The following is a 13,823-nucleotide window of genomic DNA, read 5'->3' on the forward strand; positions in this document are numbered from 1 at the left end:
AAGCGAACATCGGATTGCGAAGCAATCCGGAATTAACTGCGAAAGCAGTTCCGGGGGTTGGCGAGCGCCAGCGAGCAGGGGGCGAAGCCTCCTAGAATAGATATATTTCATACCTTTTAATTGTATTAAGTTCAAAACGAATGAAAATCTATTAAGCATTTTAATTTATTATTATAAAATACAGAATGAGACAGTACTTTTTGCTCCTGTAAAGGTACATTTTTTAAACCGCGGCTCACTTCCAATTACAAATTTGCTTTTTTTTACAGTTAATTAGATCTAAAGAAACAGTTATTCATCATTTAAATTTATGTAATGTACAAAATCAAATTTTTGAAATATGACGAATTTTTTATCTGGATTTTTTATTTTAGTATCAAGTACCGATAATCTAATCGATTTTTTAGTAACTACTAAACTGTTTATAGAATTAAAAGTAACAAAATATATTTTTACTTGTAATTAGAGAGATTTAAAAATGTATAAAAGGGATACCGATGTCCCATCTGCGTCAAAGGTTAAAGAATTTTTTCCATTGTGTATTAGTTGGTTAGCAAACTAAATTCCGTTGTTTTATCCAATTCTTTCTGTTCACTGACATCTCTTCTGAACCAAGTTATCAAATTTAAAAAGCTTTTGTATTTAAAGATTAGACTAATAAAGTTTCTTAAATTTTAAGTCATGTTTAAAACTTTCAAAACTTTATGAATAGGTTAAATGGAACAAAATTTACTCAATGAAATCAACTGTTCAAATGGCTCACTTAGTTTCTACAGAATTCTAATTGTCCAATTGCTGAAGGGCTGGGATGAGATCTTGTAGAAACCCTTATTAAATTTCAATTTTAATTTTCCATTATTATTAGAACATAATATTTTAGTTATATAAGTTTTCCATTATGATAAGCATTCTACTGACTAAAGTGTACACACTTCCAATAAAGTTAATGAAATGTTCTTAACTCTTTTATTTTTCATTAAAAAGTAAAGTCAAAACAAATGNATTTTTTAGTAAATATCAGACTTATTTTATGATTTATTATACCGAAAAATATTTTTACTTGCAATTAAGGTGTCAAAACTTCTATGATGAAATGAAAATAAAATATTTCAAATGAAAATAAAATATTTAGCATTTTGATCATTTATGGTTATAAAATAGAAAATGGTAATTTTTTTTTTTTTTTTTTGCTGTAAAGGTAAAATTCTTGTAACGCTGCTCACTTCTAAATTTACAAATTTACACTTAATAGAAATTAATCGCATCTAAGAAATAGCAATTTATCATTGAAGTTTCTTTAATTAACAAAATCAACCATTGAATTTTTGACTATAAATTTAAAAAATTAAAACTACTTTCAGAATAGATTTCAGATTATTTGAGATTTTTTAGTAAATATTAGATTGATTTTATGATTTTTTAAACCGAAAAATATTTTTACTTGCAATTAAGGTGTCAAAAATATAAAAAAGGGAAACTGTCTCATCTGCGTCAAAGGTTAAGGAATTGCGTATTTGTAGTAAGTTTCGTTATTTTATGTACTTCTTTTTATTCATTGAAAGATCTTTTACACCTAGTTTCCAAATTTAAAAAGTTTTTGTATTTCAAGATTAGACTAATAAAGTTACTTAAAGTTTAAATTAAAAACTTTCAAAAATATTTTGAGTGAAATTTTGTGACTCGGTTCAATAGAACAAAATTTAAAGAATTAAATTAACTGCTCAAAGGGTTTCCTTTGTTGCTTCAGAATTTTCCAAATGCCGAGGGAGGGCGGAGATCTTTTTAAAACCTTTATTAAATATCAATCCTAATTTTCCAATATTACAGGTAATTTATAAAATCAAATTTCTGAAATATGACTGAATATTTTGTAATTGGACTTTATATTTTAGTATGAAGTACCGATTTTTCAGTAACTATTGCATTGTTTTTCGAATTCAAAATATATATTTTACTTTTAATTCGAGAGCTTGAAAATAAGGAATACCGGTGTCCGATCTGCGTCGGTTAAAGAATTTTTCTCATTGTGTACTAGCATGTTATCAAGCTAAATTCCGCTATTTTATGTAATTCTTTTTATTCATTGAAATCTCTTTATGTACCTGGTTACCAAATTTAAGCAGTTTTTCCATTTAAAAATTAGACTACTAAAGTTTTTCAGAGCATTTTTAAAACTTTCAAAATACAAATAAAAAAAAAATTTTAGTAACATTTTGAGACTAGGTTCAACAGAACAAAATTTACTGAATAAAATCAACTGTTCAATTGATTCACTTACCCCAGTATTCACATTAAACTCTAACCTTAATGCGAAATTCTTTGAAAACTTTGACCTCGAGTCGAAAAGCGCCGGTTTCTTAAGCTAACTTGCTGGTTGCTAACTCGCTGTTACTTATACTGGTGGCTTTGGCTTGCTTGATCTTATTAACAGTGTTTGTTTTCTATTTTCGTTACTATTTTCAAAACAATTTTTCTATTGAAAGAAAAAGAAATTGCATTTAGTAATTAAATTTGAATCCTTCTTTTACTCGACAAATGAAAAAGATGTTTAGTTTCTTCTTCCTAACTGACTTCCATTGATGAACAAAAGGATCCAAGCTTAACTATTATGAATTTAGATATTTTGTTATTATGGATATCATAAAGCCGCAAGCAAACCATAGAAATGTAACAGAAACATCATTCTCATCCTTATTCGCATTTTTAATCTATTTTTTTCCTTCATAACATATTATCGATAATTTAAACCATTGTGAGAATAATTTTCTTTTTTAAAAAGTTCTAAATGAAATTGTATAAAATAACCTTCTATCAGATAAGCATAAATCAACACGCTCATCATTCATATTATTCAGAAGTTTTAAATGACTATTGCTGTGCCGCCATCTGCCGTTGATAGAGAGAATAGCAGTCTGGGATATGGTGAATAAGATAAATTTTTTTTAAAGAAAAATGTCACATAATCGGAACAAATATTTAAAAACTTTCAAAATTTAAAAAAAATCATGCCTTTAAAAATTTTATTTGGATAATTGTAAATGAAAATACATCAGTAGTATGCAATAAAAATGACAACTAAAGACAGGCATTTTAACTTTATATAGTTTTAAGCAATTAATCTCTTCCAAATGATACTATTTTTTCCAAATATTCAGAGTTATAAAATTCTAAATTTCCTGATTTGCAAAGTTATTTGATGCAGATTATTGTGTAGTTTAAATGTTACCTCAGATAAAAATTTATATTGACTAAATAATATTTATTTCAGTATAATTTTTGATATATATAATTTTTAATAATTTTTAATATATGTATTTAATTTTATTAAGAGTTTTATTTATGGATTAAAAAAATTTAAAATTCTTTTCGTTATCTTCATATCTAAATATTGCACATTATTTTGCCAGTTCATCTCTAAACTATTCTTATTTTTGGGCAAGATCTATCATCTCGATAGATATTATCAAAATCTATAATCATTTAATGAATTATATTCTTTAAATTTTATATTTCTTTCAAGCATCGATTGTTTTTTTTTCTTTTAAATAAATAAATAAAAGTTAGTTAAATTATTTAGAATCTTCTTACACTATTCATTTGAATTATTGTAACCACAATCTGTATTATTCACGACTTTTTCTTCCAGGGAAAAATTATTAAGTGCTGAAACAATTGCTAATAATAATTTGAAAAATATATATAATATCTTCTACAGAAGATATTAACTCAGGAAAATTTACTTTTCATTTTATTAATAAGCATTTATTCGATATAAATTAATTATAGTTACATGTAATAAACGAATTGATCTCATTGAATGTTATAAGAGCAACCGAACATCAAAAGTGTTATTTTTGAAAATATAAATAAATAAAAAAATTCCTTCGCATCCGCGGTTGCTCAAACAGAGGAAATCTTCAGGTTAAAAATACAAAAATAAAAATCAAAATTCAAAACAATCAAAATTTAGAAACAAAAAAGAACAGAAATGTAAAAAAAAACCGAAGAAGAAAACGAAGTAAATAAACAAACTCCAGTTTACTGCCCATGCGTGGTTACTCTAACCGGGAATATCTTCAGGTTAAAGTTATAGTTAACTCTGGATAAGAATAACTCGCAGTTACGTACACGGTGAAACGAAATTTTTGAATTTAAGTGGAGGTAACACATTAAAATAAAGTATAAGACAAGAAATGTGCAATTTTAAGAATAACAAAAAGTAAGACGTAAAAGTAACACATAATAAAATAAACGCATATAAGAAAGTAAAAGTATATTGTTATAATTACACTTAATTTTATGTAGGTTAAAGTAATGCGTAGAAAACACATAAGAAAAGTAAAGCTGCATAATAAAATTAAAAGTAAGTCATAATGAAATGTAACACTCAATACATTATAAGGTTAAAAAGCAACGCGTAAAATACGCTTGAAAACTTATAAGAAAAGTAAACGCAAAGTAATGCAAAAACGCGTTAATTTAGCACAATTGCATAAAATTACTAATGCATTAAATATGCAATAAAAAGTTTGGTAAATAAAGCATAAGGAAAGTAAATTCATTGAAAAATAATGCGACAAATTAAAGCGTAGAACACCAACATGCATAATGAAAATTAAAGTGTAAAATAAAATGTGTTTAACGCACACAGGTAAAAGTAATGCATAAAAAATAAATGCTTAAACAATAAAATTCAATGTAAAACGCTTAAAAGTAATAAAAGAAAAACACGTAAAATTAAGTGAAATTAAAGCAAAACATAACGAATTGCTACACTAAAAATTTGAAACCTAAAAATGCAAAGATGAAAAAAACTCAAAGAAAAGAAGCGTAAATGTAACGCATTAAAAAATAAATGAAAATTATACAGTAAAAAAATGTTAAAAATAAGAAAAGCAAAAAGTTAATAAAAGTAACACGTAACAATAAAATGTAAAGCATTAACGCGTAATGTTAACGCGTTGAAGGTTAAAGTAAAGTATAAGCATAAAATGAACGCAGAAAAAGTTGAAGAACGCATAAGCCTAAAGAGTTACGCATTATGAAAAGAAACGCTTAATAATAGTCAAAATTTATAACTCAAAAAACGCATGCAAGAAAAAACAACGCATAATCAAAGCAAACGTTTGAAAGTAACGCACAAAAGTAATTAAGACCAGTGGCATATGAACGTAACGCATAAGAAAAGTAACGTATAAAAAATGAATGCGTAAAAGTAGAGCATATGAAACAAAAGAAAAAATAACTTATTGTTACTCATTCATATGTTAACGTTAAGAAAGATTGATGAAAATTCGCAAATATTTTTTTTTTTCCTTTCTATTTTTGGTTTCAAATGTAAATCTCTATTGATCTGAATAAAAAGGGAAGAACTAAAATGTATTGACATCTAAACTTAGTAATCAAGCAATGAATTTAAATAAATTCATTGAATTCAAATTTCATGTAAGTACCTGAAATTTTAGATAGCCATTTTTGTGTCAGAAAAAATGACAAAAACGTAATGTTTTTTGGTAAGTTGCTTATATTTTATTTTGATAGCTTTACTTCATTTCTAACTAACTGTTAGTTTTTACCCAGAAAAATGTCGAAACAATAGATGCAGCACAAGTTCTTAGAAGAAATATTAATTATTAGAATAATTATAAGAATTATAGAAATAATAATAATTATATGAAGAAAAAAAAAGGCGTTGAGCAATGAATTAAAAATTCTTATTCTTTGTGTTTGTAATAGATAAAAATTGTCAAAATACAATTTTGTTCAATTTTAATATAACTAGTTTTTTTTTAGTTTATATCCTTCCTAACATCCATATTTCATATATTCAATCAAGAAACATTCTCCAAGAAAACAAGAACAATGAAAGAAAAAGAAAACAAGTCCAGTCATTTGTTTAACTATGGTAGTAATATTACGTGTTGGTATGTTTAGTGTTAATATAATTAGATAATTATCTAAGAATTAATTTTTCGACATCTAAAGGGACAATTATTAGCAAATTAGTTGATAGAATTAAATACACTTTCTTACTTTAACAATACTGTAATTTTATAATTTTAACTATGCTGATGTGCACAGGGGTGTAGTGGGGTTGGTACTTTTAATCGGGCGGAAACGTATTCTGAGACTTGGCGAACATAATACTGATTTTCCTTTTCTAAAACTATTATTTATTTTTTTAAATAAAAAACCGACTTTGGTTTAAACCACTCTTAAAACTTACAAATTGAAAGCTAACGTGTTAAGTTTGAAAGCAATCGAGAGAGAATAGGACTATTGTCAATAGCGAAAATACCCATCTATATAAACCTACTTTTGAACTGAAATTTTATTGTTCCCATATAATACGATTTATTCTCTAATAGCTCCTCCCTCTTCGTAGTAGGTACATGGGTAATTTCGTGGTTGGGCAAAAAGAAAACAACTTAATATGGAAATATTTTTAATGTTTACAAAAGTTCGTAAGTTTTATTCAAAAGGGGTCCTCCCGATTTAGTTTAGCGAAAACTATTAGCAATAGAATTACATGTCTAGTTTTGTTTTTAAATAAACTTTTTTGAAATTTATGTTTGTTGCTAGATATTTCGCATAAGAACGCGTACCCCCACTAAACTGCTACCGTACCCATGGGGGTACGCGTACCACACTTTGGGAAACACTGTTTTAAAGGATTGTTTGTTTCGCAATCATGTCTTTTTGCAGGTGTTTCATGAGCAATATAGAAAATAAAGTGATGGTTTTAAGTCCTCCTGAAAACGGCAGAAGAAATCTTGCATAAGTAAAGCTGAGAAGGAAATAATATTGATGAGTTCATGATTTTTTCTGTCGTAACGGAATTCCGACAATAAACAAAGATCTCAAAGCTGTGAACGATGATTCTGATTTACCAAACTTTAAAAGAACGACATTTTATTCCCTGTTAAAATAATTAGGCTTCAAACATCAAACCCTTTCTAGTTTCATTTTTACTTCCCTGGGATTCGAACCCAGGACCCCTCCCTCCAGCAGCGAACTTGCTTGTCCGGTGTCCTACAAACCAGTCCACAATGATACGTGAAGCCTACCACAGTTTCTCTTCAAAAGCTCTCTCCTCTCATCTTCGCAATATACCTTTAGGGGCCCACTGTAACCCCCATAATTGGCCAATAAAAATTTTCTTCGGCAGCCATATTTGGATCATAGACCCCTACTTAGGGTCCGAGTTTGAAAATTATACCTTGATATTAAAGGGAGCTTGGGGGTCTCGAAATTTGAACCTTTCTCGCGCCATTTTATTTTTTTTATTCTTTTTTTTATTATTCCATTANCATGAGTCAAAACAGAATATTGACTTTGAATTTCCTCATTTGAGCTAATAAGCACACTATACATACATACAAGCACACTATATATCTACATAACTATTAAACTTGAATATCATATTAAACATATTAAACTTGATTATCATATTGTGTACCCCCTAATAAGCCTATAATTATTTCCTATGGTAGGGTACACTAGTATCCGGTAATGTAATACGTGGTGGTTCAATATAAATATCATCTGCCTATATTAAGGTACGATATCGGGCCATGAGTCAAAACAGAATATTGACTTTGAATTTCCTCATTTGAGCTAATAAGCACACTATACATACATACAAGCACACTATATATCTACATAACTATTAAACTTGAATATCATATTAAACATATTAAACTTGATTATCATATTGTGTACCCCCTAATAAGCCTATAATTATTTCCTATGGTAGGGTACACTAGTATCCGGTAATGTAATACGTGGTGGTTCAATATAAATATCATCTGCCTATATTAAGGTACGATATCGGGCCATGAGTCAAAACAGAATATTGACTTTGAATTTCCTCATTTGAGCTAATAAGCACACTATACATACATACAAGCACACTATATATCTACATAACTATTAAACTTGAATATCATATTAAACATATTAAACTTGATTATCATATTGTGTACCCCCTAATAAGCCTATAATTATTTCCTATGGTAGGGTACACTAGTATCCGGTAATGTAATACGTGGTGGTTCAATATAAATATCATCTGCCTATATTAAGGTACGATATCGGGCCATGAGTCAAAACAGAATATTGACTTTGAATTTCCTCATTTGAGCTAATAAGCACACTATACATACATACAAGCACACTATATATCTACATAACTATTAAACTTGAATATCATATTAAACATATTAAACTTGATTATCATATTGTGTACCCCCTAATAAGCCTATAATTATTTCCTATGGTAGGGTACACTAGTATCCGGTAATGTAATACGTGGTGGTTCAATATAAATATCATCTGCCTATATTAAGGTACGATATCGGGCCATGAGTCAAAACAGAATATTGACTTTGAATTTCCTCATTTGAGCTAATAAGCACACTATACATACATACAAGCACACTATATATCTACATAACTATTAAACTTGAATATCATATTAAACATATTAAACTTGATTATCATATTGTGTACCCCCTAATAAGCCTATAATTATTTCCTATGGTAGGGTACACTAGTATCCGGTAATGTAATACGTGGTGGTTCAATATAAATATCATCTGCCTATATTAAGGTACGATATCGGGCCATGAGTCAAAACAGAATATTGACTTTGAATTTCCTCATTTGAGCTAATAAGCACACTATACATACATACAAGCACACTATATATCTACATAACTATTAAACTTGAATATCATATTAAACATATTAAACTTGATTATCATATTGTGTACCCCCTAATAAGCCTATAATTATTTCCTATGGTAGGGTACACTAGTATCCGGTAATGTAATACGTGGTGGTTCAATATAAATATCATCTGCCTATATTAAGGTACGATATCGGGCCATGAGTCAAAACAGAATATTGACTTTGAATTTCCTCATTTGAGCTAATAAGCACACTATACATACATACAAGCACACTATATATCTACATAACTATTAAACTTGAATATCATATTAAACATATTAAACTTGATTATCATATTGTGTACCCCCTAATAAGCCTATAATTATTTCCTATGGTAGGGTACACTAGTATCCGGTAATGTAATACGTGGTGGTTCAATATAAATATCATCTGCCTATATTAAGGTACGATATCGGGCCATGAGTCAAAACAGAATATTGACTTTGAATTTCCTCATTTGAGCTAATAAGCACACTATACATACATACAAGCACACTATATATCTACATAACTATTAAACTTGAATATCATATTAAACATATTAAACTTGATTATCATATTGTGTACCCCCTAATAAGCCTATAATTATTTCCTATGGTAGGGTACACTAGTATCCGGTAATGTAATACGTGGTGGTTCAATATAAATATCATCTGCCTATATTAAGGTACGATATCGGGCCATGAGTCAAAACAGAATATTGACTTTGAATTTCCTCATTTGAGCTAATAAGCACACTATACATACATACAAGCACACTATATATCTACATAACTATTAAACTTGAATATCATATTAAACATATTAAACTTGATTATCATATTGTGTACCCCCTAATAAGCCTATAATTATTTCCTATGGTAGGGTACACTAGTATCCGGTAATGTAATACGTGGTGGTTCAATATAAATATCATCTGCCTATATTAAGGTACGATATCGGGCCATGAGTCAAAACAGAATATTGACTTTGAATTTCCTCATTTGAGCTAATAAGCACACTATACATACATACAAGCACACTATATATCTACATAACTATTAAACTTGAATATCATATTAAACATATTAAACTTGATTATCATATTGTGTACCCCCTAATAAGCCTATAATTATTTCCTATGGTAGGGTACACTAGTATCCGGTAATGTAATACGTGGTGGTTCAATATAAATATCATCTGCCTATATTAAGGTACGATATCGGGCCATGAGTCAAAACAGAATATTGACTTTGAATTTTCTCATTTAAACCCTAATAAACACACTAATAAACACACTATTAAATGTATACTTAAATATTAAATTTGATTGTCATATTGTGTACCCCCTCATAAACCTATAATTATTTCCTCTATTAGGGTACACTATTATCCGGTTACATAATACGCATTCCAATATAATAATTGTGGGTCAATATTAAGGTAAGATATCAGGCGATGTGTTGAAACAGAATATTGACTTCGAATTTCCTTATTTTAAAGCTAATAAACACACTATTATAATACATACATATATATTAAACTTGATTATCATATTGTGTACCCCTTTATAATTATTGCTCTATTCCTCGGTGATATAATACATGGTTCAATATGAATATTATGGATAAATATTAAGGGGAGATATAGTGCCGTGTGTTAATACAGAATATTGACTTAACGCTATAATATAAATTTATAAATATTCAATAGAATGAAACAAAATTTTTGGAGCAATTTGAAATTAATTACAAAATCATTTATTTTATTTTTATTAAAAAGTTCGCAGAAAACTATGCAAGATATAAGGTATTAAGGTAAGTTTTTTATACTGCGCGTGCGTGGAAAAATTTTTAAAAGTTTTTTTTTTCATTTTGTTGAAAATCGTATTTGGCAACTAATGAAAAAGTTTGATTTAAACATCTTAAAAAATTTTAAAAGTTTCAAACGATTTTCTCAGTAGTTTTTCTAATTATTGAAGGAAAGCTCGAGACTATCAGGTTTGTTCCTGAAATTTAATTGTGTATAAGGCAAAATTAATAAAAAATGATACTTTACAGTAATCGTCCGGAAACCAAAATGTGGTGGAATAAGGAACATGCTTTTAGTGGGAATGATCCCCTAAATGTCGGTCTAATTTTTAATAAATCTTGTCTAATAGTACAAAATGAAATTTCATCTAAATCCCTGATTGTTTTGTGCTTTCTTTAAAAAAAAATAAAAGCTACTAAGAGTAACAAATTAACGAAGAAATTCTTAAATTGTTTCGGAGCAGACGCAGTATGAAAGAACTACCTTAAATACTCATGACTTGCGCAATTTTTAACGTTCTTTTCTTTTTAATTTAAAAAATAATAATTTATTAATTCATTTTAAATTGCTGCCATCATTTTGTTTGATCCCAATGAATATTTATAAAGTTATAGCAAAGAAACGTAAAGCAAAAAATTTAGTTTTTTATGAAAATATCCATATATACATAAATTTTTACTCAAAGCTTACGAAATTTTATGCGGTAATTAAAAATAACAACTTAAGTAATCTATACAAGTTACAAGTTTAGTGCTTAATTTTCTAGCTTAGGGTGTTCAGAAATAATTGTTTTCTTTCGTAATTTATTGTCGATCACTCAATCCTCTGAAAGCTTTAAATCTTAGTAATAAGAATGAAAAATGAACTGATGAAATGTATTAAAAAGAACAAATTATTAATTTAATGAACATTCAATTTGGGTCTCGTTCGGCGCTTTCATGACCTACTGATCTGAGCGGCTATCGCCCGTTTTTTCTGTGGACCCTGTTCATGCCATCAGTTGCGTTAGAATTAAGAGCTATTTGCAAAGACGTATTAAAATGCTCAACTGCTGAAATGGTTTGTAGTGAAAATTTACGATTACCAGCTCAATTTTTTAGGAAAATAAAAAGAGCATATATTTCTGAAAATATTTTTTGTTATTAAGCTGAAGCAACTACGGGAATTAATATCAACATAAAACCACTTTGCTATGTCTACTTTTGTCTTTCAGAATTTGAAAACATAATCTCACATATTTCTCAGAAAGGACCTTCCAAAAAAGCTCAATACTTGGTCCTTAAAGAGTTGCTCAATGCTGCAAGAAGACATTCTGGTGAAAAATAAGATCAGCATTGATAGAATAAATTTAGTGTGTATTTAAAAAGGGGATTCAAGAAATTCTTCCACGGAAGTTCAAGTTGACACTTTATGAGACATTAGGCAGCCAGAGTAAAAGACATGCCAAAATGGAAAAATATTTGATGCATCGACTGAGTTAGCAGTTCCTGTAAAAAATCGATCAGGAAGACGTGTGTATTTTTCTGCTAAATACAAACATTATATTGATTATTAGTTTTTTCCAGGACGGGGATGATGTGGAGATACTTTTTAGAATAATTGTATCGTCTGAAGTTGGTCAAATTTATAATGTCTTTGTCTCTTAAATATCATATTACTACTTTGTAAATAAAATGTATGTAGTTTTCATTTATTCTATTGTCTAATTATTTAAGAGGCGATCACTACCTATGGCAAAATTTACTATGTTTTTACCTTTGGCCTAGATCTATGTTACACCTATGGCCCCTTAAATATTAGTACGACACGCTTTCACCATGTCATATGGATAGTCATAGGAGAAGGAAGCACGTTAATTTTCAAATGGAATAAAAGCTTTTAATTTAGCGAACTTTTTGGAGTTAAAAACCGCATTAAACATAGTTCTAAAAGAAAGCGTCGTGGAAATTCAGAAAATAGTTTAAACATTTAAATACAAAAAATATTATGGAAGGAGAAAATATCGTAGTAGAGGAGGAGATGGAAGGGGGAGTGCCAAATGGCATAATCGATTGTTTTGATCGCGAAGTGACATGTTACTTAAACAGCGTGACAAATGTTTGAGTTCCATAATTTTTAAACTCTACATTTTCTTTAATTTTTTTTCAAAACCAAGGCTCAAAACCTTCTACTCTACTGACATGTTGAATTCTAGTTGCCATTGGTGATCGAAATGGGCTACATGTGACGCAGAGCAGAACTATTTATCTCTTAACAACACCTCGCATGTTTTCTCCATTAACGTATGAATTCGCGAATTCAACGTTCGAATTCAGCATCTGTTTAGAAGACCGTCTCCATATCATCCCCATCTTCTCTTCTCTTCATTATGGCATAGGAATGTACTACGATATTTTCCCCTTTCTAAATATTTTTCTAATTTAATTGGGTATAATATGAAAAAAGCACAACTACTTCCACTTACTAGGAATAACATTTACCTTTTAGTTTAATTAATAAACTGAGTTTTAAATATGCTTACTAAATTCATAAACTTCGGTAAAACAACAATATAAATTATTTCCAAAGGAACTAGACTAATACAATTCCAACCTGGCGAGTAGCGACTTATAACAAGACACTTCGTTTGATGCTTTTACTTGTTGCTAGAAATCAGGTTCGCAGAAAATGCTGTTTACTAGTTAAATTTAGTAGGAATAACACGATCTGTGACGTAGGATATAGTATACCCAATTGTCTAATTTTTTTTTTAAAATTTCCACGATGATTTCTTTTAGAACTACACTCAATATAGTTTTCAGTTTCATATAGTATCCAAATTTAAAAGTTTTTTAATCTATCTGAAAATCAAGGCATAAACTAACATACTTTCTTCTCTTGTGACTCACTACATGCTAATTTTGACTATTAATAATGAAAAAATATTTATGAAAGGGGAAATATCCCCTTACAACTGCGAAGAGTAAGTGGCCAAAAGAAGGTAGGAATAAGACATGGAACTGGTCTTCTCCTCAGATGACACATTCGAGCGTTGCGATCGCGATTAGCGCCATCTGAAGTTATTTCGATCTGAATTAGCTTCTGCCATCTATTGGCAAAAGGTGTAACCTATGTTTACGGAGGCAATTTATGCTGTGTTGTCAATAGGCTTCTTGAAATCTTTAACTATTTTAGTCGTTGATTATCTTTGCTTGTATCTGTATATGTGTTTTAATGTTTTCTATACAAAATTTGTCTCATTTTCGTGTAAAAGATATCTATTATTCTTAAAACGGATCTCTTCTTTATTGGGATTGAAT

Source organism: Parasteatoda tepidariorum, chromosome 6 (genome assembly GCF_043381705.1).
Source record: "Parasteatoda tepidariorum isolate YZ-2023 chromosome 6, CAS_Ptep_4.0, whole genome shotgun sequence".
In the NCBI taxonomy this organism is placed as follows: Eukaryota; Metazoa; Arthropoda; class Arachnida; order Araneae; family Theridiidae; genus Parasteatoda; species Parasteatoda tepidariorum.